Consider the following 26,641-nt stretch of genomic DNA (forward strand, 5'->3'; position numbering starts at 1 on the left):
AGACAGGAGAGATTTTTTTTTTTTCCCAAATAGTGGAAGGTTTGACAAAGATTAAATGAGAATAAGGTATGTTCAAAGAATTGAAACTGATCCAGGATAGCAGGATCAAAGAACATGAATAAAAGAATGGCGAGAGGTGACTCTACAAAAATTGACAGAGATAAGGTCGTAGATTTTATTCCAAGGGTAAAGGGTGTTGTAATTTCTACACTGCATAAAAAGCCTGACCAGAGGAGAAAATTGGGTCTAAAATATGACACTGCTTATCCCAGAGAGGGAATGGTTACTTTTTTTTTTTTTTTTTAATTCATCCCAAAGGCCCATACAGGTTTGCTGTGGCCATGGTGGGAAGCCACCCAAGTTTATAAGCAGCAGAATAATATCTGATTTGCATTTTTCCTTGCTCATTCTAGCTGTGCTGAGACTTCTTTTAGAGGGGGCAAGACAGGATAAGTGGGACTTGGCATAGGTGAGTCATAGCTCTGGGGAAGAAGAAAATTGAGAGATGTTTAAGACATAGAATTTACAGGACTTATGATTGACTATGGAAGCTAGAGAACAAGGTGTCAGGGGGAGACAGGGATGTTCCTCACTCTCCTGGCTTGAGTGGAAAAACATAGGAACCTTAGGTACAATATCTAACACTTTAGTGTTAAGAAAAAGCTATTGAAATTATTCTATGGTGGGAAGGTACCCAAATCAGCTGAAATAGAGGACACGATAAAAGCATTTAAAAGTCCTTTGGGGCCAGCAGCCATGACATTACATTAAAGTAATGGTTCTTTTCCTTTCTTTGCTGGAAAACTGCATCCCTTTGATACTTTCATTTACTTCCTAGACCATTGTATATTTCCATTTGGCTAAATTTGTTCTACAGAGACATTAGTTGTTACCTGGCTTTAGTTTTAATTTAAAAGGGGAAAAACTGTAATTATGAAGAAGATTGGGCATGTGGGCCCCTGATTCATTTCCCTGGGTGGCATCATGACTCACCCTCATTAAAGTCGTTTTGCTATGTGATGCCTGATGCCTTATCAGTTTTGAATTTTCTCTGCTCTGTATGAACAATAAGATAAGTTTCTCTCATGGGTCATTCAGTGCTCTTCATCTCTACTATGAGTCAGATGTTTTGCATTTCAAAACATTATCCTGCCTACAATTTCCCTCTTTATAAATATGCAGAAAAGTTCTACCAACAACAGATTCTCATTTACTGAATTTTTAGATTTGTATCTATAAATCATGTTCTATACATTTTTAGATTTGTATCTATAGTTGTTATGCTATAACTTCATGAGCAGTTTTATGGTCAGCGATAAGGCACCATTTGATTTGTTTTATCATCACTGTCTAAATATTAAGGTGCCTCATTAGATAAAAGCACAAGCATCTGTGAATAAACTCAATTACTGATGACTGGGTCACATGAAAAGCCTTGCCTTCATCCTGTGTCTTCATCTAGGTACAGAAAATTTCCTCCCTTTCACATTTGACCTCTCAGAAAGAGTTGTTTACACTTCCTGGACTCACTTTCTCATCTCTCAGTGACTCTTCAAACACTATTCCACTTTTGCACTGAAATCTGTTAGGTGCCACAGGATTGTCTCTTCTTAAATATAATGGAAAAAGCCTTTATCTTACTTGACCAATCTGCTTCACTTGGTTTGTGAAACACTGTCTGCATGTGGCTCTGTGATACCACACTCTCCTGGTCTTCCTTTACTGCTCTAGTCTCCATCTTGGTCTCCCTTTGTGAGTACCTCTATCTCCACCCACTCATACAATACTCTTCTACAGGGTTCTAGACTAGTTTCTCTTCCCTTACTCTTACAGACTACCTCTGGATCTCAGCCACTCCCTGGCTTTATTGCTCCATCATATTGCTCATCATTTATTGCTGATGTTGCTTATAGTTTTATCTCCAGCCCAAACTTGAGTTCCAAACTTCTAAATTCATCTTTCTTCTTGACCCCTGCACTTAGATGTTCCACAGACACTTCAAAGTCAACCTGTCTGTGTTAGTTTCCCAGGGCTGCTGCAAAACAGCATCATAAACAGGGTGACTTAATACAATAGAACTTTATTTTCTTATGGTTCTGAATACCAGAGGTTTGAAATCAAGTTGTCAGCAGGGTCATGCTACCTCTGAAGGCTCTGAGGAAGATCTTCCCTTTCCTCTGCTGCTTCCGTGTGTTGTTTGGCTTGTGGCAGCATGACTCCAGTCTCTGACCTCATCTCCTCATGGCCTTTCCCATGTTTCTGTGCCTTTTCCTCTTCTTGTGAATCCACCAGTTTTTGACTGGGGGGCCTCCATAAGTGTCTTTATATATTTATTTATTTGCTTTGTTTGTGTTGTAGCATAAGCTTCATGATTACAGAGATTATGCCTTTCCACTGCAATCTCTGGCACCTAGTACAGTGTCAGTAAATAAATTGTTGCCTAATAAATATTTATTAAAGAGTAGGATGAAGGAAAGAGGTAAAGCAATTAATAAACAAAAACTAATCCAAAAAAATTATAAGTAAGCCAAAGTAAGTTTAGGTGTGAATTTTTAAAATGTGACCAAATGTAGTTTTTTCTATCAATGTACTAATAAAATACATTAAAAATTAGTCAAACCTTATTTTAAGCTCATTCAAAACTTTCTTCTATGTCTAGCAATAATTCTGTGGTTCCCACAGATGTTGGGACGTGCAATTATATTTCCCACTGCCTATTTTTATAACTGAATCTTTTCACCCTTCTTTATTAATGAAAAACCATCATGGGATGTGATACTGTTTCCTAAATATTTCTTGAACACATTTCCAAAAAGGACAAGGTTAAACAATCACTAGCAGTCTAATTACAAAAAAAGAAAAATTAAAAGAAAGAAAAAAGCTATTTTTTATCCTAGCAAAATGTCTCCAGACATAAGCCTAAAAGAGTGAAAGAAAGCACCATTTGTAATTTATATCCGCTTACCTTTACAACATTTAGGCCTCCATACATATATAACTGGTATAAGCCCTGACTGAATATTTAGGCAACCAAGAAATTAAAAGGGCTCAGACATGCAACGTTATATCTACTTTGCCTACATTAATAAATTTTCTCTCACAGGAGAATCTGTGGTAGACCCTGTGCTTGTAATTATTGAAAACGTTCAACTAAATCAGACTAAGCTGTATAGGTATTGATGAGAAGAAATGTGGGAAGTGCCTTACTCTCTCACAGCATTCATTATGTAGGCAAATAAGGATTACTCTAGGGAGTTAATTGTATTCTTTACAAGAAGGCAAGTCCTCAAAAGAAATTCTGTCTTGGTATTTTGCTCTACTTTGTTTTAGTGCTACTTGATGTTATTAAATTCACACAACTTTCAGAACACATAATTATAATATTCACTAATTAAACAGAACAAGTCAACCAAATGAGATTTAGTTAGGAAAATGTCTTGGCATAACCCAGTGGGTCTGCTTAGATTTATTGTCACTAAATTATCCCAAGTAGACATTAACATTCACAGCGTAGCATTTATTCTTCTGCTTCTATTTTTACTTCATTTTGACAAATTTAAGGCATGAGATTCTAGCTTTATTGTAATGTGTGGAAGCCTCTAGGTATACTTATATAACCACTTTTAAGGCCTTATGTAGCAATTTTCTTCATTCAACAAGATTCGTTTTTGAATTCTGAATAATTTTAGAGTGGTTAAAACAGTTTCCTTCATTTTAGCAATAAAAGTTGTCATTTTCTATTAACATTTTATAGGTAAGATAATCACTATTATTACTAAGAAATGTTCTACATATTTTGCATATATTAACTATTTAATCACTATTGTCACCTATGATTTACAGATGGGGAACTAAAGCACAGAACCTTTAACTGACTTTCCTACATTTATTTGGCTAGAAGAGAGCAGAACAGGGATTTGCTTCCATACATTCTGACTCAGGGTTTGTACTCTTAACCACCATGTTATCCTGCCTATCAATAATTTTATTATATCATATTTGTATTATACTTTAAAAATATATAATACTCTTGCTAATTGTAATTATTATTAATTCATATAAACTTGATCCTGCATTTCAGCATTCTTGAGAGTTTAAGTAGATCTAGAGAAACAGAACTTTTCTTTCAGATTACCCCAATGCTGGCAGTATCTGAATATATTTAGGAAGAAGTTGCTAGTTATAGAACTACTTTTTTTCCTTTATTCCGTCAGGATTTATGGAGCACTTCTTTTGCTTTAGTTACTGTTAGGCACTGGGATACAGACATAAAGGTCTTAGTCCTTACCTAAAGGGAATTCAAAGTCCAAGAAGTTTTGCTTAATGGAGAGATAAAATAGTATCTTTAAGCTTGTTGCTGGCAGAGTGAAGGGAAGAAATCTATGATACTTTCAAGAAAGGGATAAGATAATATGGCAGCTCATTGATGAAATGTCATTGCTTCTATCCATCTCCCTACCTTGTATATACCATCTTGATGACATGTGTCTTTTTCTTAAAGCTATCCTAATGGATTTTCACCAAGTAGAGTCAGGTATTTATGTGTCAGGCACCATGTAGGGGTCTTTCCCATGTATTAACTCATTTACTTTAATCTATATGCTAATTCTCTCTTATAGGTGTTATCAACAATTAGTAGATGGGAAAACAAAAAGATTAAGTAACTTTCTGTGACCCACAGTAAAAATGATAATAATAAAAGAGAGGATTCAAAACTATTTTGACCTGAAATTTAGAGCTCTGAGGGCAGACAGTTAATTTTTTTGACTCTTATGTACAGGCTCAAATAAAGCTGCCTAATGGAGGTCCAGAATCTACAAATGTGTTCTCTTATTTTAAAAAAAGTGAGTGGTACTTGGGTGGCTCAGTTGGTTGGCATCCGACTCTTGATTTCGGCTGAGGTCATGATCTCAGGTCATGAAATTGAGCAGAGCATCAGCCTCCCACTGGGTGTGGAACCTGCTTGAGATTCTCTCTCTCTCCCTCTCCCTTGGCCCCTTCCCCTGCTCACACACTCTCTCTCTAAAATAAATAAATAAATCTTTTTTTAAAAATGAAATTAAGCGTAAAATCTTTTAATTTAGAAGTACTTCAGTTACCATCACTGTATAGCAAACCACAGCAAAACTAAATAGATTAAAACTGCAGGAATTACTATATTATAGTTTCAGGACAGGCTTCCTCCTCTGGTTGGGATTATTTCAGAGATCTTATGCAGTTGTAGTCAGACGGTAACTGGACCTAAAACAGTGTGGGACTGGAGAAGCTAGAAACTGGCCATATCTCTCTCTCTTTTAGGTAGTTCCTGTGCTTCTCCATGCGGTCTCCCTGCATAGGCTAACTTGAGTTTCCTCAAGGCATATTGGTCTCAGGGCAATTGGACTACTTACATGGTGATGCAGGGTTCAATTGCTAATGTTCCAGATGCAAGGTGGAGGTAGTATTGCCTTTCTGACTTAACCTCAGAAGTCATACAGCATCAATTCCATCACATTCTGTTGGTTATAAGTGAGCCTCAAATCTATCCAGATTCTTTGGGAGCGAAATTAGACTCTACTTCATGCTGGGGGAGTGGCAAGATTCTAGATGAACATGTGAAGTTAGGAATATAGCTATGGCTGTCTTTATAAAATATAGTCTTCCACAGTCTACCCTCTAATCCAACAATTCACATCCTTCCCACAGGCAAAAAATACTCAACTTTTCCCGAAATCCCTCAAAAGTTGCATCCCATTTAACATTAGTCTCAGGCTGAGGTTTATATTCTAAATTAGGTCTAGATACATTTGAGTCTCCTTAGGTAAGATATCTTAAACAAAGCACTTAAGTACCATTCCTCTTGGTCAGAAGTCCTGTGAACTAAAGAGACAGTTTATCTGCCACCCACATATCTATCATATAATGATCACACAAGCATAGATTAACCACAGTAGAAAATTCCATTTAAAAAAGATGGAAAAGTCATCAGTCCATAGAAATACTGAATTCCAGCCAGGTACATGTTGCCTGTTCTGTGAACAGGGCTCAGTTCTGCTCCCTGATAGTTATTCTCCATGGCTCTTTGTTCTGCCGTCTGGGTTCTTATCCCCTCTGAGTCATTCTTTCTTTTTATAATAAGTGGCCTCTCTATAAAACTAAATAATCTTCTCAATTTGATTCTTGCCTATACTAGTTCTAGGGTCCAAAGGCTTCCTTACATTTTGTACAGTCCCTGTTCCTTTTATTTTTAAAATAACAATGGGTATCTGAAAAGAAATACATTTTTACCTCTATGAGACTGTTGTCAATCTTTAGATACTCATAGAAACACAAAGGGAAAAAGTCAATGGCAATCTACTTTATTGACCACTTTAGTTTATTAGTTTACTAGTTAGAATAACTATGCAATACCAGGAGAGAAAAGAAAACTTTTCAAAAGTTGTATCCTATTTTCAAGGTTTGTCTTTAAGGAATTTCAGGACAATTATTACCATGGTACATTAGAAAAGGTGAGTTTTCTGTCAAATAGGTCCTTGTGACCGACATACATGAGAGCAGACTTTTCTTTTTAAGATTTTATTTATTTATTTGAGAGAGAGAGAGTGAGAGAGAGCATGAGAGGGGAGAAGGTCAGAGGGAGAAGCAGACTCCCCATGGAGCTGGGAGCCCAACACGGGATTCAATCCTAGGACTCCGGGATCATAACCTGAGCCGAAGGCAGTCTTTTTTTTTAACCAACTGAGCCACCCAGGCATCCCGAGAGCAGACTTTCTTTTTGATTGCTTTAAAAACTGTCTGTAAAAAGAAATGAAGCAGGTGTTTTAAAACTTACTTTTTTATGAAAATGTCATAATGCTCATACTCAGACCTTCTGTGGTTTTTAAAAATCAGTATTAAATCAACATGCTAATATTATTCCAAATAAAAAATTACTTATTGGAAATACTTCTTAAAGTTTTGATCAATCCTAGTAAGCTTTATCATAGAGAAAGTGACTTGCTTTGCCCAGGATTTTCTTGGTTTCGAACTAAAAATTCCATTTTCTGGGATGGTCACACCAGTCTCAGGTCACTTAAATACTTGTTGCCATAAATACACAAAATACAAAACAAAGCAAAAAATAAGACTATGAATATGACTCATAAAATTTCAAATTTAAGTTAAAGGGAGAAAAATTAGTTAATTATACTGGTTATAAGAATATAGTGTTTGTAAAAAGTCTCTTTAAAAGAAAAAATTCAGTGCTGCTTAATAACATTTTTTTAAAGATTTTATTTATTTATTTGACAGACAGATCACAAGTAGGCAGAGAAGCAGGCAGAGAGAGAAGGGAGGAAGCAGGCTCCCTGCTGAGCAGAGAGCCCGATGCGGGGCCTGATCCCAGGATGCTGGGATCATGACCTGAGCCGAAGGCAGCGGCTTTAACCCACTGAGCCACCCAGGCACCCCTTAATAACATTTTTGATATAACAATAATCAAAATTTACCTCAATAATAAAGATACCTCTGTAAAAATTCTTCATAGCTATATATACTTAGAAGAGGACCTTTAGGGAGTAACTGGTCATTTGTACAAAAATGAAGAATTTCTACAATTAGGTTATTTTATTGAACTCACCTGTTTTTACCATGGTGAATATAAAGTCCTGAAAGAGGGGAAAAGGTAAATAAATAAGAAAATACATATATAGATAGGCACAGATTACACATATATTTAAATTTATATTGATGTTAAAACAGTGTTCTCAAACTTTAATGTGTATACAAGTCACTTGAATATCTTATTAAAAAATATTGTGATTTAACTGGTCTGGGTTGGGCCTGAGACTGCATTTATAACAATCTTCTGGGTGATGCTGATACTGATGGTCCATAGTTCACATTTCAAGTGGCAAGATATTAGAGGCCAGAGATATTAATGACCTAATAATTTAACCCAGGAGAAATGGATAATTTCCTAGAAACATACGATCTTCCAGAATGAAATCAGGAAGAAATTGGAAATTAGGACAGACCTATTACTAGTAATGAAATTAAATTGGTAATCAAAAAACTATCAACAATCAAAAGTCCTGGACTAGATGGCTTCACAGGTGAAGGCAAACCAGACATTTAAAAAAGAGTTAATACCTAAGACCTGGGTGGCTTAGTTGGTTAAGCATCTAACTTTTAATTTCAGCTCAGATCATGATCTCAGGGTCATGAGACTGAGCCCAGCAATAGGCTGTACACCAGTTAAGGAGCCTGCTTGGGATTCTCTCTCTCCCTCTCCTTCTGCCCCTCTTCCCTGCCACTCACCCTCTCTCTTCCAAGAAAGAAAGAGAGAGAGAGGGAGGGAGGGAAGAAGGAAGGAAGGAAAGAAAAAGAAAAAGAGTTAATACCAAATCAGCTCTCTGAGGGTCACTAGTACCAAGATCTCCCCCTTGACAATGTCTTCATTAAGATTGAGTGTGTTTTTCCAAAGAACTGCCAGTGCCCCAACTCTCCAGTAAGAAGAGGTATCCAATGCTCTGCTCTTTGTAGATCTTCCTGCAAAAATGGTTTATCAGTGGGAATTGCTCAGGGAGCAGTAAATAGGAATTGCTCAGGGGTGGAGTAAGTGACCGTGGATGTCTGCATCATCTCTGTGACACTTCGCCTGGCAGGAGGCTATGTCACCGCCATTGGAACAAAGTTCTGTCCTTTGAACTGGGAGGATCAGTCAACAGTTGTCCTAGCTACAGTAGATAAAGACAAGAAAAACAATCAGTTCCATAATGGGAAGGTGGAACCCCCTGGGAGATATTTTGCTGGCACCATGGCTGAGGAAATGGCCTCAGTAGTTCTGGAGTGGTGCCAGGGGTCCCTGTACTCTCTTTTCCTGACCACCACATGGAAAAGAGCTTTGATCAGGTAGACATTTACAATGGTTTGGATTGATCCCTAGACTACAAAATCTATTGCATTGATAGCCTATCCTATTCTTTGGATGCCTTTGATTATGACCTGCAACAGGAAAGATCTCCAACTCCAGAAGTGTTTACAAGTTGGAGAAAGAAGAATAATTTCCAGATGGAATGTGTATTGATGGTGAGGGGGAGCTCTCAAAGGAGGAAGAGTGACTTTTTTATTTCCTAAGACATGGAAAAGACTCCAGACTGTGATGTTGCCTGTTGATAAAACAACTTCATGCTGCTTCAAAGAGAAGGACTGAAATGTATGTGACCTGTGTCCAAGGTTGATTGGACCCAAAGGGTATTCTGCAGCAGCCTGAAGCTGGTGGAATTTTCAAGATAACGGGCCTGGGTGTCAAAGGAATTCCTCTCGATTCCTACAGAGGATGAAACCTTCTTTCCTACTGGAAGACTTTTGAAGACATGTAGAGAATTATAGAGCTGAAATTTCAGTCTAGTTACAAAAAATTTGAAGAAAGCATATTATTAACAGGGTTAAATTTTTATTTACAGTTTTTGAAAGGTAGAGCATTTTAGTAAGGGTGTGTAGGTAGTTTTGATAATACACTACAAGACTTTCTGCAAATGTAGTATAGAAATGTAAAGAATTATTCAATCAGCCTCTTGATTCTTTGCAAATGCTAGAAAGGGAAGGGTGGGGACCATATTTGTTTTGCATTCCATACTTATACCTAAAACTTCATAAAACCTAATAAATAATGAACTAGTAGTGAAAAAAAAATTTTTTTAAATCTAAAAAATGCCCATTCTTCTGAAACTACTCCAAAAAATAGAAGAGGAAGGAAAACTTCTAAGTGCATTTTGTGAAGCCAGCATTATCCTGATACCAAAACCAGACAAACACTACAAAAAAGAAAATTATAGGCCAGTATCTCTGATGAACATTGATGCACAAATTCTCAACAAAATATTAGCAACCAAATTCAGCAATACCTTAATAAAATCATTCACCAAGATGAAGTGGAATTTCTTCCAGGGATACAAGGGTGGTTCAATATTTGCAAATCAATCAGTGTGATACATCACATTTAAAAGAGGAAGGATAAAAAACTATATGGTCACCCCAACAGGTGCAGAGAAAGCATCTGGCAAAATACAACAACCATTCATGATAAAAACTTTGAACAAAGTAGGTTTAGAGAGAAGATACTTCAGCATAACAAAGGTCATATATAAAAACCCACAACTGACATTCTCCTCAATATTGAAAAACTGAGAGCTTTTCCTCTAAGATCAGGAACAAGACAAGGTTGTTCATTCTCAGTATTTTTATGCAAAACAGTACTGAAAATCCCAGTTGCAGCAATCTGACAAGAAAAAGTAATCAAAGGCACCCAAATGGGTAAGGAAGAAGTAGAACTGAATATTAAAGGGGATCCTTTGAGTAGACAGAGTCCCAAAATAACAAAGACCAGAAAGGAACAGAGACAATCTACAGGAACAATGACTTTACAAGTAATACAATGGCACTAACTTCGTATCTTTCAAAAATTATTCTGAATGTAAATTACTAAATGTGCCTATCAAAAGACAATAAGGTATAAGACAAGGCCCATCAATATGCTGCTTACAAGAGACTCATTTAGACCCAAAGACACCTCCAGATTGAAAGTGAGGGGGTGGAGAACCATTTTTCATGCCAGTGGACATCAAAAGAAAGTTGGAGTAGCCATCCTTATATTAGAAAAACAAGATTTTTTTAATCTTATTTTATTTTTTTAAAGATTTTATTTATTTATTTATTTGACAGAGAGAGAGAGAGAGAGTACACACAAGCAGAGAGAGTGGCAAGCCGAGGGAGAAACAGACTCCCTGGTAACTAGGAAGCCTGATGCTGGACTCAATTGCAGGACCTTGGGATCATGACCTGAGCTGAAGAGAAATTTTTAACCCACTAAGCCACCCAGGTGCCCAAGAAAAACTAGATTTTTAAACCAAAGACTTAAGAAGAGATGAAGGAGGACACTATATCATAATAAAAGCGTCTATCCAACAAGAAGATCTAACAACCTAAATATTTATGCCCCTAACTTGGGAACAGCCAATTATATAAACCAATTAATAAGAAAATTAAAGAAACTCATTGATAATAATACAAAATAGTAGGGGACTTTAACACCCCATTCATAGCAGTGGACAGATCATCCAAATAGAAAATAAACAAAAAACAAGGGCTTTGAATGACACACTGGACCAAATGGACTTCACAGATATATTCAGAGCATTTCATCCTGAAGCAACAAAATGCACATGGAGCATTCTCCAGAATAGATCACATTATAAATCAGGACTCAACTGGAAAAAAAGATTCAGACCGTAACATTTCAGACCACAATGCTTTAAAACTTGAAGTCAACTACAAGAAAAAATTTGGAAGGATGACAAATACATGAAGGTTAAAGAGCATCCTAGTAAACAGTGAATGGGTCAAGCAGGAAATTACAGAAGAATTTTTAAAAAGACTTGGAAACAAATGAAAAAACACAACAGCTCAGAACCTTTGGGATACAGCAAAGCTGGTCCCAAGAGAGAAGTATATAGCAATGCAGGACTTTCTCAAGGAACAAAGAAGTCTCAGGGCACCTGGGTGGCTCAGTCAGTTTAAGTGTCTGCCCTCGGCTCAGGTCATAATTCCACAATCCTGGGATCGAGCCCCATATTGGGCTCTCTGCTCAGTTGTGAGCATGCTTCTCCCTCCCCCTTCTGCCCCTCCTGCTTACTCTCTCTCTCACTCTCTCACAAATAAAGAAAATCTTAAAAAAAAAAAAAAGAGTGGCTGTAGCAGTTTTCATTCCCACCAACAATGTAAGAGAGTTCCCCTTTCTCCACATCCTCACCAATATTTGTTCTTTCCTGTCTTGTTAATTTTAACTGGGGTAAGGTTGTATCTCATTATGGTTTTGATTCGTATATCTCTGTTGGCTAGTGATGTTGAAATTTCTCTCGTGTCTGTTAGTCTTTGTATGGAAAAAAAAAAAAAAGAAAAAGGAAAGTGTCAAATACACAACCTAACATTATACCTAAAGGAGCTAGAAAAAGAACAGCAAATAAAGCCTAAATCCAAAAGGAGAAGAGAAATAATAAAGATTAGAGCAAAAATCAATGAAATAGAAATAAATTTAAAAAAGAATAAATCGATGAAACTAGGAGCTGGTTCTTTGAAAGAATTAACAAGATTGGGAAACCCCTGGCCAGACTTATCAAAAACAAAAAAGAAAGGATCCAAATAAATAAAATCATGAATGGAAGAGGAGAGATTACAACAAACACCAAAAAAATACAAACAATTGTAAGATGTACTAACAATTATATGCCAACAAATTAGGCAATCTGGAAGAAATGGATGAATTCCTAGAAACATATAAACTCCAAAAATTGAAAAAGGAAGGAATAGAAAACCTGAACAGACCTAGAACCAGCAAGGAAATTGAAGCAGTAATCAAAAATCTCCCAACAAACCAGAGTCCAGGGCTAGATGGCTTCCCAGGGTAATTCTACCAAACATTTAAAGAGGAATTAATGTCTGTTCTTCTGAAATTGTTTCAAAAAAATAGAAATGAAAGGAAAACTTCCTATTTCTATGAGGCCAGCATTAACTTGATCCCAAAATGAGACAAGGACCCCACCAAAAAGGAGAACATATCCCTGATGAACATGATGCCACCAAAATGCTAGCCAATAGGATCCAACGGAATATTGGAAGGATTCCTCACCATGGCAAGTGGGATTTATTCCTGGGCTGCAAGTGTGGTTCAACATCTGTGAATTAATCAGTGTATATTAATAAAATAAAAGACAAAAACCATATGATCCTCTCAATAGATGCAGGAAAAGCATTTGATAAAATACAGCATCTTTCTTGGTAAAAACTCTCCTTAGTGTAGAGATAAAGGGAACAGACCTTAATATCATAAAAGCCATGTATGAAAAGCCCACAGTGAATATCATTTTTAATGGGGAAAAACTGGAAGCTTTTCTCTTGATGTCAGGAACATGACAGAAATGCCCAATCTCACCACTGTTGTTCAACATAGTGCTAGAAGTCCTAGTCTCAGAAATCAGACAACAAAAAGAAATAAAAGGCATCAGAATCAGCAAAAAAGAAGTCAAATTTTCATTCTTTGTGGATACCATGATACCAAAAGGCTCCACCCCAAAATTGCTAGAACTCATACAGGAATTCAGCAAAGTGGCAGGATATAAAATCAATGCACAGAAATCAGTTGCATTTCTATGCACTAACCATGAGATAGAAGAAAGAGAAATCAAGGAATTGATCACATTTACAACTGCACCAAAAACCATAAGATATTTAGGAATAAATCTAGCCAAAGGAGTAAAGGATCTCTACTCTGAAAACTATAGAACACTTATGAAAGATTGTGGAAGACACAAAGAAATGGAAAAATGTTCCATACTCTTGGATTGGAAGAATAAATATTGTTAAATTGTCCATGCTACTCAAAGCAATCTATGCATTCAGTGCTATCCCTGTCAAAATACTATCAACATTTTTCACAGAGCTAGAACAAACAATCCTAAAATTTGTATGGAAAAGACCATGAGTAGTCAAAGGAATGTTGAAAAAAGAAAACCAAAGCTGGGGGCATCACTTCAAGTTGTATTACAAAGCTATAATCATCAAGACAGTATGGTACTGGCACAAAAACAGACACATAGATCAATAGAACAGAATAGAGAACCCAGAAATGGACCCTCAACTCAATGGCCAACTAATCTTCGACAAAGTGGGAAAGAATATCCAATGGAGAAAAGACAGTGTGTTGGGAAAATTGGACAGCCACATGCAGAATAAACCTGGACCACTTTCTTACACCATACACAAAAATAAAATGGATGAAAGACTTAAATGTGAGACAGGAATCCATCAAAGTCCTAGAGGAGACCATAGGTAGCAACCTGTTTGACCTAGGCCACAGTGACTTCTTGTTAGATAACATCTCCAAAGGCAAGGGAAACAAAAGCAAAAATGAATGGTTGGAACTTCATCAAGATAAAAAACTCTTGCACAGCAAAGGAAATAATCAACAAAACTAAAAAGCAGGCTATGGGAGCTATGGAAGAAGATATTTGCAAATGTCTTATCAGATAAAGGGCTAGTATCCAAAAATCTATAAAGAACTTACTAAACCAACACCAAAAAAGTCCAAATAATCCAGTTAAGAAATGGGCAGAAGACATAAACAGACATTTGTCCAAAGAAGACAGACAGATGGCCAACAGACACATGAAAAAATGCTCAACATCATCCAACATCAGGGAAATACAAATCAAAACCACAATGAGATACCACCTGACACAAGTCAGAATGGATAAAATTAACAACTCAGAAACAATGGATGTTGGGAGGATGCAGAGAAAGGGGAACCCTCTTATGTTGTTGGTAGGAATGCAAACTAATAGACCCACTCTGGAAAATAGTATGGAGGTTCCTCAAAAACTTACAAATAGACCTACCCTATGACCCAGCAATTGTACTACTAGGTATTTATCCAAAGGATACAAATGTAGTGATTCAAAGGGAAACCTGCACCCTGATGTTTATAGCAACAATGTCCACAATAATCAAAATATAGAAAGAGGCCAGTTGTCCATCAACAGATGAATAGGTAAAGAAGATGTGGAGATATGTAGATATAGATAGATATAGATATAGATGATATAGATATAGATATGTGTGTGTGTATATGTGTATATACACACACATCTAAAACATATATAACCATAGATAGATAGCACATATATATAATGGAATATTACTCAGCCATCAAAAAGAATGAAATGTTGCCATTTGCAATGAAGTTGATGGAACTAGAGGGTATGATGCTAAGTGAAATAACTCAGTCAAAGAAAAATACCATATGATTTCATTCATGTGTGGAATTTAAGAAACAAAGCAGATGAGCATATGGGAAGGGAATGAAAAATAAAATAGGAGAAAAACAGAGAGGAAGACAAACCATAAGAGACACTTAATGATGGGAAATAAACAGGGTTGCTGGAGGGGAGGTGGATGTGGGGATGGGGTAATTGGGTGATGGGCATTAATGAGGCACTTGAAGGAATGAGAACTGGGTGTTGTAGACAACTGATGAATCATTAAATTCTACCTCTGAAACTTGTAATACAGTATATGTTAATTAAATTTTAATTTTAAAAATGTCAAAAAAAATTTAAAAATTTAAAAAAGAAGTAAAACTGTTGCTATTTACAGATGACCTGATATTACATATGGAAAATCCTAAAGACTCCACCAAGAAACTGTTAGAACTGATACTTGAATTGTTAAGTTGCAGAACGTTAAATTAATATACAGAAATCTATTATGTTTCTGTGCACTAATAAGAAAGTTGCAGAAATAGAAATTAAGAAAGCAATCCCATTTATAATTATACCCAAAAGAATAAAATACCTAGGAATAAACTTAGTCAGTGAAATGAAAAAACCTGTACTCTGGAAACTATAAGACATTGAAGAAAGAAATTGAGGATGACACAAAGGTAAAGGTATTCCATGCTCACGGACAGAAGAATTAATATCATTAAAATGTCCATACTAACCAGAGCAATCTTTGGATTCAGTGCAATCCCTACCAAAATACCAACAACATTTTTCACAGAACTAGAATAAATAATCCTAAGTATGTATGGAATTACACAAGACCTTGATTAGCCAAAGTAATCTTGAGAAAGAAGAACAAAGCTGGAGGCATTGTAATATCAGATTTCAAGATATACTACAAAAAAATTTATATAACTCAACATCAAAATTAATAATCTGATTAAAATGGACAGAGAACTTGAATAGACACTTTCCAAAGAAGATATATAGATGGCAGACACATGAAAAGGTGTTCCACATCACTAATCACATTGAAATGCAAACAAAACTCACAATGAAATATCATCAGGTAGTATCAAAAAGATAAGAAAAAACAAGTGTTGTTGAGGACATAGAGAAAAGAGAATTCTCATGCACTGTTGGTGGGAATGTAAGTTGGTACAGCCACTATGGAAAACATTATGGAATCTCCTCAAAAACTTAAAAAGAGAAATATATGACCCAGTAATTCCACTAATGGATATTTACCTAAGGAAAACAAAACATTAATTCAAAAAGATATCTTTACCCTTATGTTTATTGCAGCATTATTTCCAAGATATGGTAGCAACCCCAATGTCCATCAATAGATGAATGAATGAAGATGTGATGCACATGTGTACACACACACACACACACACACACACGAATATTACTCAGCCTTAAAAAATGAGAGTTTACCATTTGCTACAACATGGACGTATCTGGAGGATATAATGCTAAGTGAAAAAAGAGAACAACAAATACCATATGATTTCACTTATGTGTGAAATCTAAAAGCAAAACAAATGAACAAACAAACAAACAAACAAAAATGTACTCTTAAATACAGAGAACAAACTAACAGTTCCCAGAGAAGAGGTGGGTGGAGAGGAGGGTAAAATAGATAATGGGGATTAAAGGGTATAAACTTCCAGTTATAAAATAAATTAGTCATGGGATTGAAAAGTACATTATAGGGAATATTGTCAATAATATTGTAATAGCTCTGTATGGTGACAGGTGAATACCCTTAATGGTGCTGAACACTGTCAAATCAGTGTTGTACACCTGAAACTAATAGAACACTGTATGTCAATTATACTTCAATTTTAAGAAAGAATATATCATAAAGAACAATGACCAAGTGCTTTAACCATTTAACCATTGGACACTTCAGGTAATTGAAAAGTTTAAATATCACTAAATTTCACACCTGAAATTAATGTAACATTATGTGTCAACTATAATCAAATTTTTAGAAAGTTTAAGATATATGTGTAGATTATAAGGCATCCTTATGTAATTTAGTATTTTAGTGTAAAGCAATTTTAATAATGGTATAACTCATAGTAGGAGAGTAACATATTACTTGGACCATGCAATTTACTTTCATAGAGAATATTTCTAAGATCACTCACTGTGATCTGAAGTCTCAGGTTATGATCTCAGGTTCCTGGGATTGAGTCCCATGTTAGGCTCCCCACTCAGCAAGGAGTCTGCTTTCCCCTCTCTTTTTGCCCTTCTCCACTCTCTCCCTGCTTGTGCTCTCTCAAATAAATAAATGAAATCTTAAAAAAAAAAAGAAATTGGGTATATGTAAAACTTATATAAAAAGAGTGAAACTATAGCGAAATTTAATAGTTGTCTTTCCAGATATTTGAAAAGGTATTTTTCACACCATGAATTCATGGTACTTCAAAATTCCATGCTGGATATAATAGGATTATATTTGATTTTAATACAGACCCTCACTGCGATATCCATGTCTGACTCCAGTATCACCCAGAAATTAGAGAATTAAGGCAGGAAAAAAGAGTGCATCCTAGAATAATATAAAAGGCACACATCATGAAGGAACGCAGACATATAAATATTCTGCGGAGACATGATCCATAACTTCAAAATAACCACTAAAATGAAAAAAACTAAAGGAAGCAACAGTGCACCTGAACCCTTGGCCATGGTACCAAAGTAGATGTAAAAAGCCAAGAAAACCTGAGACAGTGTGCTTTTGCAGTAACATAAAGAGCCAGAAAGTGTTGTGTATAAAACTAATGTGTGTAAATGCTGTGTATGCATGTATGGAACTAGGGAAGGAAGTAGGGAAGAAAATTAATAGGTAGCAATTTTTCTATGTATGATAAAACCCTATTTAACAACCTTGTTTAAGATTTGAAATGATGGGAAAACATATTGTAAAATACCATTTACAAAGAAAGAAATTTCAAAAAGCAAAGATAATGAAACATTTTCTCTATATAAACATCTTATTCTTCCTTGAAATCATAAACAGCTGCAGTATATTCTGACTAATTACAACTGAATCATAAGGAACACAGCATGATAAGAACCCTAAGTAGTATCAGTATGGTGCAAGTTGATTTTAAACCCTGAAGTTCTATGTAATTCAGGTTTTATTCATACTTGGGTCATCAGTTTTAAAGGAATAATACTGATGTTAATTTGGGTCATTTGCTAATGTGGCTAATGTCTTTAGCACTGTGGAATATTTTAACAAATGGTAAAGCATTATTTGGTAAGATGCTACTTCAGAAGAATTTATGGTTATTATATACTGGTTTGGTTTACCTTTGCATTATCAATGGAAATGAAAAAATTTTTCAGAGAAATGCTTATTTCCTTAATAATGAGGGCAATTTTCAAGTGCCAATTTAGCAGCAAAGGTCTGTTCTTTACATATGAAAGTATAAAACTGAAGAATTTGGGGGGTCCTTACAGATGAGAAAGCATACCAAGAGGGTAAGTGTACTTACCTAATAAAATAGACTAGTAACTAATTTATTTGATCCATAATCCTTGCCTTTGCAAATATACCTCTTCTAATGGGTCTTATCTTTTAAATTGTGAATTTACAGGGATCTCTAAGGTTCAGGGACTAGAGAACATTTATTCCTGCTCTCCCCTATTCATCAGGCTATTACCAAGACTCCAGAACTTCCTATGAGCCCAATCTTGTGATGAAATATCGAGACAACACACCGTACAATATGTTACCCTGAACACATATGGTGCCAGACAAAAACAACTAAGTTAAATCCTGGAAAACAATCCAAAGTCCTATATAACTAAGAGGTAAAGTAGGACAGACAGACTCCAAATGCCATAAAGAGCCAGCTACTCTGAAAAAGAAGCCAGGGTAATTTCACAAAGAACAACTTCATCCACCTTCAGATTTTCCCTAGGATCTAAAACCAGAAACTAGACTGCAAAACGTGAAGGCAGTAGAGAAGTTTGAAGTTCAGTTCATGCTTTATTGCTTAAAGAGAACCTTCCTTTTCACCTAAGCTTCAATGGTGTGCATTTAAGTGCTTTTAAGTATCTCCTTCAATCTTAGAATTAATTATATTCCAATACTTATGCTATTTCAATACAGTTTTCCACCAATATTCTGATAGATTATGGTCATTTTAAAAAGGCACTAAAATGTTATGAGATTGTGATATCTTACCTACAGTTCTAACAAGTAGTTAAATTCCAGACATGAAATTTTCAACTAGTCAATTAAAGTAATATTTCCTTTTCACCCTGAAACTCGTGTGGGATGAGGTCAGTTACTTATTAACAAACCATTGCCTTTTACCCAGAGGGGAAAGCCATCTGGGACTAGGAAAGTGAAGTGTTAATTATATAATTTTAAATGAATTCATTGCCAGTCTTTTAAAGAGATTCTCAGAACTTATCTGGCTCTCTCAGTGTTCCTACAATTTTATATAGTTCATTTATATCCTTTGTTTAAATCTCAGCCTAAATCTCTCTTATGGGTTTCCCCAGTGAGAGTTGCTCTGCTTTGGATTTCTCAGTGTTGTCCCTATTACTGTGTTCCATTAAACTTAACAATCATAGCTGAGATAGACTCTCCCTTGCCAACATCCACTTACTGTTACCTGTTTTTATAAGTCATTACCAGATGCTTTAGATCCATAGATACCTGTCTAATTGGCTTCACTGTCAGCACCAACAGATGCGACAGGTCCCCAGTGCCTTTGTGGCTCTAGAAGCTGAATCTAGTGCCATCCTAGCATCTCTGTACCATCAGCTATCTCAGACTAAGTAATGTTTTGTGCCTCTTTAAATAGTCTAAGGATAGAATAATCGTGTTCCACTAACCCCCTACACATTTGAGCCTTCTTTATGTTCAGCCATATCACATCCTATATTTGAGCAATGTTTTTAGCCATATTTTTATTAAAAAAATTTTTATACAGAAAAGCTAAAAAAACAGTGTAATGAACATATGCATACCATCCAACAACCTATATTCAATGATTAACATTTGTCATATTTGTTTTAATCTATCTATCATCTATCTATATCTATCTTACTGAATTATTTGATAATATATTTCAGAGATAATGTTACTCCTAAATATTTCAGCATATGTACAGAAGAGGGGAATTTTCCTATATAATCATAATGCTATTTAACACATAACACATAACGCACTGATCTATAATCATTTTATCTAATCTACCAATCTATATAATTTACCCAATTTCCCCCCAAATACCCTTGCAATTGCTTTTTCAAGCAGGTTTTCAAGCAATTTTCACACTAGGATTCAATCAAAATTCACATATTTCATTTGACATCACTTTAGTTTCTTTCAGTCTAAAATAATTCCCCATTATTTTTTAAATGATTTTTATATTTTCATGAGATTTAGGCCAATTGTCTTATAAAAATGTCTCACATTCTACAGCTATCTGATTGTTTTCTTCTTGGATTTTTAACTTTTCCTTTACACTCTATATTTCTTATACTTGTAAGTTAGATCTAAAGTCTTGGTTATATTAGGTTAAGCATTTCTTTTAAGAATACTTTCTAGGTGATCCTGAGCAGTTATATTGCAACACATCAGGAAGCATATAGTGTCAGGGTTCCCTTCTTTTGGTTATGAAAAATAGATTACTTTTGAGCGGTGATCACTGGATCTCTCCATTGCTAATATCTACTTTTCCCTTTGTAATTAGCAAGTAAATTGTGAGGGTGAATACACTGTTGAGAACAACACCATGCATTTCCCAATGACAATTTCTCATTTATCATCCTTTGATAATCACTTATTGGAACAATCATTTCATTGGGATTGCAAAATTGTGGTTCTCCTACAATATTATTTTTTCTACATTTATTGGCTGTTTGTCTTCCGTAATAAAGTGGGCATGGTAGTTGTACACTGGGGACTATCCTAACATTGTACATCAACTATACTCAAATAAAAAATTCCCTGTCTCTTTCCCTCTCTTGGGCCTCCCTGAGATACAATAATATTGAAAGTAAGCCAATTAATAACCCTAATGGCCTTTAAGTATTTAAGCAAAAGAAAGAATCCTACATCTCTCACTTTAAGTCAAAAGCTAAGTCAACATAGGTCAAAAACTAGGCCTCTTGCTTCAAATAGTTAGCCAAGTTGTGAATACAAAGGAAAAGTTCTTAAAGAAAATTTAAAATGCTACACTAATGAACACATGAATAATAGGAAAGTAAAACAGCCTTATTGCTGATATGGAGAAAGTTTTAGTGTTCTGAATAGAAGGTCAAACCAGTCACAACATTCCCTCAAGCCAAAGCCTAACCCAGAGCAGGGCCTTAACTCTCTCCAACTATATGAAGGCTGAGAGAGGTGAGGAAATTGCAGAAGAAAAGTTTGAAGCTAAGAGAGAGGTTGGTTTATGGAGGTTAGGGAAAGAATTTGTCTCTATAACATAAAAGTACAAAGTGAATAAAAGCAGGTGCTGATATAAAAGCAGCAATAAGTTATCCAGAAGATCTAGCTAAGATAATTAATGGCAGTAGCTACACTAAACAATAGATTTTCAGCATAGATGAAACAGTCGTTAATTGGAAAAAGATAACATCTAGGACTTTTGTAGCTAGAGAAAAGTCAATGCCTGGCTTCAAAACTTCAAAGGACAGGCTGACTCTCTTGTTAGGGGTTAATGCAACTGGTGACTTTAAGTAGAATCCAGTAGTCATCTACTATTACAAAACTCCTAGGATCTTAAGAATTTATGCTAAATCTATTCTCCCTGTGCTCAATCAGTAGAATAACAAGGCCAGGATGACAGCATATCTGTTTACAACATGGCTTGCTGAATATTTTATTATTATAATATTTACTACTGAGACCTACCGCTCAGAAGTAAAAATAATTCTTCCCAAATTATTACTGCTCATTGACAATGCACTTGGTTACACAAGGGTTCTGACAGAGATGGGCAAGATTAATATTGTTTTCATGCCTGTTAACACAACATCCATACTACAGCCCATGGATCAAGAAACAATCTTGACTTTCAGGTCTTATTATTTAAGAAATACATTTTGCAAAGCTGTGACTGCCATAAATAGAATTCCTCTGATGGATCTGCAGGGTAAATTAAAAAACCTCCTGCAAAGGATTCACCATCTAGATATCTTTAAGAATATGCATAATTCATGGGAAGAGGTGAAAAAAATCAGCATTAACAGAAGTTTGAAAGAAGTTAATTCCAACCTTTATGGATAACTTTGAGGGGTTCAAGACTTTAGTGAGGAAGTGACTATAGATGTGGTGGAAATAGAAAGAGAACTAGAATTAGAAGTAGCACCTGAAGATGCAACTGAGTTGTTGCAATCTCATGGTAAAATTTTAACTGACGAGGAGTTGCTTCTTATGGATGAGCAAAGAAAGTGGTTTCTTGAGATAATATCTATCCTTGGTGATGATGTAAAGTTTGTTGAAATGACGACAAAAGATTTTAGCATATTACATAAACTTAGTAGATAAAGCAGTGGCAGGCTTTGAAAGGATTGACTCCAATTTTGAAAGTTCTGCTGTGGGTAAAGAAGATTTTAAACAGCTTTGAATGCTACAGAGAAATTGTTCCTGAAAGGAAGAGTCAATCAATATGGCAAACTTCAGTGTTGCCTTATTTTAAGAAATTGCTACAGGCTGGTCAGTCAGCAGCCATCATCTACAGCAACCACTCTGGTCAGTCAGCAGTCAACATCGAGGCAAATCCCCACCAGCAAAAAGATTATGATGCAAGGAAAGCCCAGATGATGGTTCAAATTTTTTAGCAATAGAGTTTGTTTGTTTCTTTGTTTTGGGGGGAGGGTGGGTAAAGGGAGAGGGAAAGAGAGAGAAAGAATTTTAAGCAGGCTCCACGCCCAGCATGGAGCTTGTTGCAGGGCTCCATCTCATGACCCTGAGACCATGAGCCTTATCATGACCTGAGCTGAAATCAAGAACCAGGCCCTTAATAGACTAAGTCACCGAGGTGCTCCAGCAACTGAGTATTTTTTAAACAAATTGTGTACATAACTTTTTAGACATAATGCTATTGCACACTTAATAGACCACAGTATAGTACCAACACAAGTTTTATACACACTGAGAAACCAAAAAATCATTTGAGTTGCTTTCTTGCAGTATTTGTTTCCTTGCAGTAGCCTGGGATGAAATCCACAGTATCTCCCAGGTATGACTGTACTGTGTCAAAGGTTATTTGAAACAATTTTTCTCTCTGAATTATAACACTAATTTAAAATAGAGCTATATATATTGTTTTGGTTTCTCTCCAACTTCTGGGTTTAACTTTTCCAGTTTTTAAAATCTTTTAATATATTTGATATTTATGCAGTTCAAAATTTGAAAAATTATGTAAAAAGATGTACTTAATAAATTCTTGCTTCCTTCCATCTACTCCTACTTCATTCTTCCCATTCATCTGCTAGAGGTTACCATTTTTATAAAAGTTATATTTTTGTAACACAACACCCTCACTGTTCTGCACCTTGTTTTTTCCACTGAACCTCTTATTACATATCAGTACATAGAGATAGTCTTCATTTCCTTTAAGGTCTACAGAATACTTCACTGGGTATATGTGTTATAGTTTATGCCACCACCCCGGAAGGTTATTTTTAACCTTCTGATGTTACAAGAAAGCATCAATAAATAACCTTGTGCATATGTGTTTTGTATTTGTGGAGCTATATCTCTTTGGAGATTTTTGGAAGTAAGGTTCTTAGGTCAAAGGAAAATGTAGAAATAATTTTGTTAGATATTGTTAACTTCTGCTTCAGAGGGGTTTTGCTGTTTTGCACTTTCATCAGTAATGTATGCCTCACTGAGTTATTAGCAGTGTTTGGATAAGTGCTAATCTGATAAGTAAGAAATATCTCAGTGTAGTTTTAATTTGTACTTTTCTTATTATGAGTGAGACTAAGTATACTTTCAGGTGCTCAAGAGCTTTTTGTCTCTTTTTATCAATTGTATATGTCTTTTGTCCAATTTTCTATTAGAGTTTTGAACATTTCCTTCACTATTTTAAGATCTTTTTACATATTAGAACAGAGTAGTGATTCTCAACTGGAAATTATTTGCTTCCTTCTCTGCTCCCCTCCCCAGAATATTTAGCAATGTCTGGAAGAATGTTTGATTATTACACCTGGGGAGTGAGTACTATTGGACTCTAGAAGGTAGAGTCCAAAGATGCTGCTAAACATTCTGCAATGCACAGGACACCCACACAAGAAAGAATTATCTTGCCCCAAATGTCAAAAGTGCTAAGGCTGACAAACACTGGGTTAGATCTTTGTGAATTGCAAATATTTCCTCTTGATTTGTCCTCTGATTTTGCTTTTAATATCATGTTTTGTCTTTTGTAAAAGTAGTATATTTTCTCATACTTTTCTTTTTCTGCTTTGTATTTTAAGTCAATAGTTAGAAAGACTTTCCCAACTCTCAGGTAATAATAGAATTCACTGTTTTCGTCTTGAACTTGTGTGATTTTATTTTTTATATTTGTGTAAAATTAATTTTGAGATAATATGTGAAGTTGGATTCAATTGTTTTTGCCTTTTTTTTAATGGCTATCTAGCTGTACTAATATCATCTGTTCTAAAGATCATCCTTTTCAACAGTGATTTGAGATGACAACTTTATCACATACCCAATTTCCATACATACCTGAGTCTATTTCTGGACTTTTCACTTGTTTTGTTGTCCTTCTGTCTGCTCTTGGAGCAATACCACACTGTTTTAATTATAGAGGCTTTGCAACAGAGGGAATATGCAGCAGAGGATTTTACAAATGATGGAAGAGTAGAAAAGCCAAACAGAGGGCATTGAGGTAACCTAGAGACTAGCACAAGCAGGAAGCCATTAGCATCCTTAGGGTGAGACACAAAAGGAGGTGGTGCTGTTATCAGAGGGTAGGGACCAACAAAACCAAAGATGTAATAATGGAAACTTGGGAAAGAAACAGTCCTAATGGAGATATTTCCCAAGGCAGAAACAGAAGGAGAGAAATACTCCTGGCTTCTCCCTTCCTAACCTTTCCAGTCTTCATAAAAGCTTCCCATTCGCTTTTCAAAGCACCCAGAAACCAGCTGAATTGGAATTCTGGGAAAGACAACCCACAGGGATCTGCCTCATATAATACAGAACAGAAGAGCAAAGGCAGGTAAATCCAGGCCCAGCAATACTGGCTTTCCTGGTTCAGAGGATACTTCTGCAGATGTGTGATTTTATTTTTTTTAATGGTCTGTTTTGTTTTTCTTTTGTTGATTTTTCTGATTGTCTTCTGTTAATTTTTTGGCCATTTTTGTTTCATATGCCCCTTAATTTAAGTTTTTCTTTGTCCCCCTTTATAACCAAATCTTCAAGGAACACCTGAACTATCTAGAGTTCCTCCTTCTGTATCAGAAATACCTGATAGAGATGACTTCCAATCTTGTCTGCTGTCTAATTTCCTTTCTTCTAATGCCCCAGTATTCAGTACTCTGATCTACCAGATCTTAGGATTGTTCTGAATATTTCACTTAGAATTGGACACCTACCAAACTTAAACTCAGGGAGGTGTGACTCTTGTCTCAGGCCCTTTGACTTCAGGGTTCCCAAGCTTTGGAGTGCCTTCTTGAAAAATTTTCTAAGGCAGTCCTCAGTGCCATGGACTGACCAGGACTGACAGTGCCATCTGGCCATGGCTCCCTGAACCCAGACCAGGATCTGTATAAACCCTAGTCCCCATTGCTTGCCTTTGAGGCACTCTATAACTCTTAACTCCATACATGGAATCATCAGATGCCCCCAAGGAGCTCTGGGACTGACACATTTCTGTGACCAGTCCCAGTACTAGGAGGGTGGCCTGGTGAGTGGACCATTGCTGCTGGCCACTACAGTATTTCTTTTGTGAGGTCACATGAAACTGATCCACCAAAATAGTGCAGACATGCTGATTTGGATGACTGTCACTCACGTCAGACATGACACATTTTAGGCTCTGGCTAACAACCATCTGTCACTTGCCCTTGGGCATGAGCCGTGGGTCTGTGCATTAGCTGTATTTGACCATTGTACTGCCTCCAGTCTGTAGCACTTGGGGGCAGAAGAGACAGGAGGCATCCTTGATCCTAGGTAGTCCCAACCACTCCCACCCAGGATTCTTATCCCAACTCCCCAGGCTCTGTGCCACATGTCAGGTAGTCCTCTGGGGGTGTCCATGCTGCTCTCCCCCAAGACCTTTCCAAATTTCTGTTGGCCCTTCTGACCAGTGTTCTTCCATTGATGCAGTAATGTGCTCTTCAGGGGCAAGTCTATGCCATGCTGAGTGAAGGATGGACATTCTTTTTGCACAAATAGAACTTCTCTTCTCACACTGTCCATAGGCCTCTTGCCTATCTTCCTCACTGGAGGCAGTTTGTGGATGGTGAGAGTATAGACAATAACGAAAGCAATACCATTTTGAGTAATTCAGTGATGTTAGCTTAAACAGCTCAAGAGAAGCATAGTTGGAAGATACAATGAGTTCATGCTATAAAATTGTGGTCAGTAAATTTACGATGATAAAAAACAAACTATCATTCTCATTTTCTGAAATACTCTGGGAATAGCCTGTATTCATGGTCATCATCAATGAAGCACAGTAACGACTTTAAGAGAGTGACTGAAGTCAGAATTCACAGGTGGCATGATAAATGATGCAGTTGTAATGGGTAATTGTGTAATCCACATCAAGTAAATGGTATTAGAATGGCATGAGCAAAAGGATATGTGTTGTTTAAATACACACAGCTCTAAAGAACCATAACAGTAA

The 26,641-nt window shown here is 36.1% G+C and overlaps 1 protein-coding gene and 1 pseudogene across 10 annotated transcripts in view; both read left to right on the forward strand.

Annotated features, from left to right (window-relative positions):
* ANKS1B (ankyrin repeat and sterile alpha motif domain containing 1B) overlaps nucleotides 1-26,641 on the forward strand; it is a gene marked incomplete at its 5' end in the record, with an annotated part of 1,134,786 nt that overhangs the window by 539,708 nt on the left and 568,437 nt on the right. The gene's annotated exons all lie outside the window — the stretch shown is intronic.
* Nucleotides 127-9,302, forward strand: LOC308347988 (regucalcin-like; annotated as a pseudogene). The gene is made up of 2 exons: nucleotides 127-186; nucleotides 8,423-9,302. The product of its transcript is annotated as a regucalcin-like (transcript).

This window comes from Martes martes (genome assembly GCF_963455335.1).
Source record: "Martes martes genome assembly, chromosome: 8".
In the NCBI taxonomy this organism is placed as follows: domain Eukaryota; kingdom Metazoa; phylum Chordata; class Mammalia; order Carnivora; family Mustelidae; genus Martes; species Martes martes.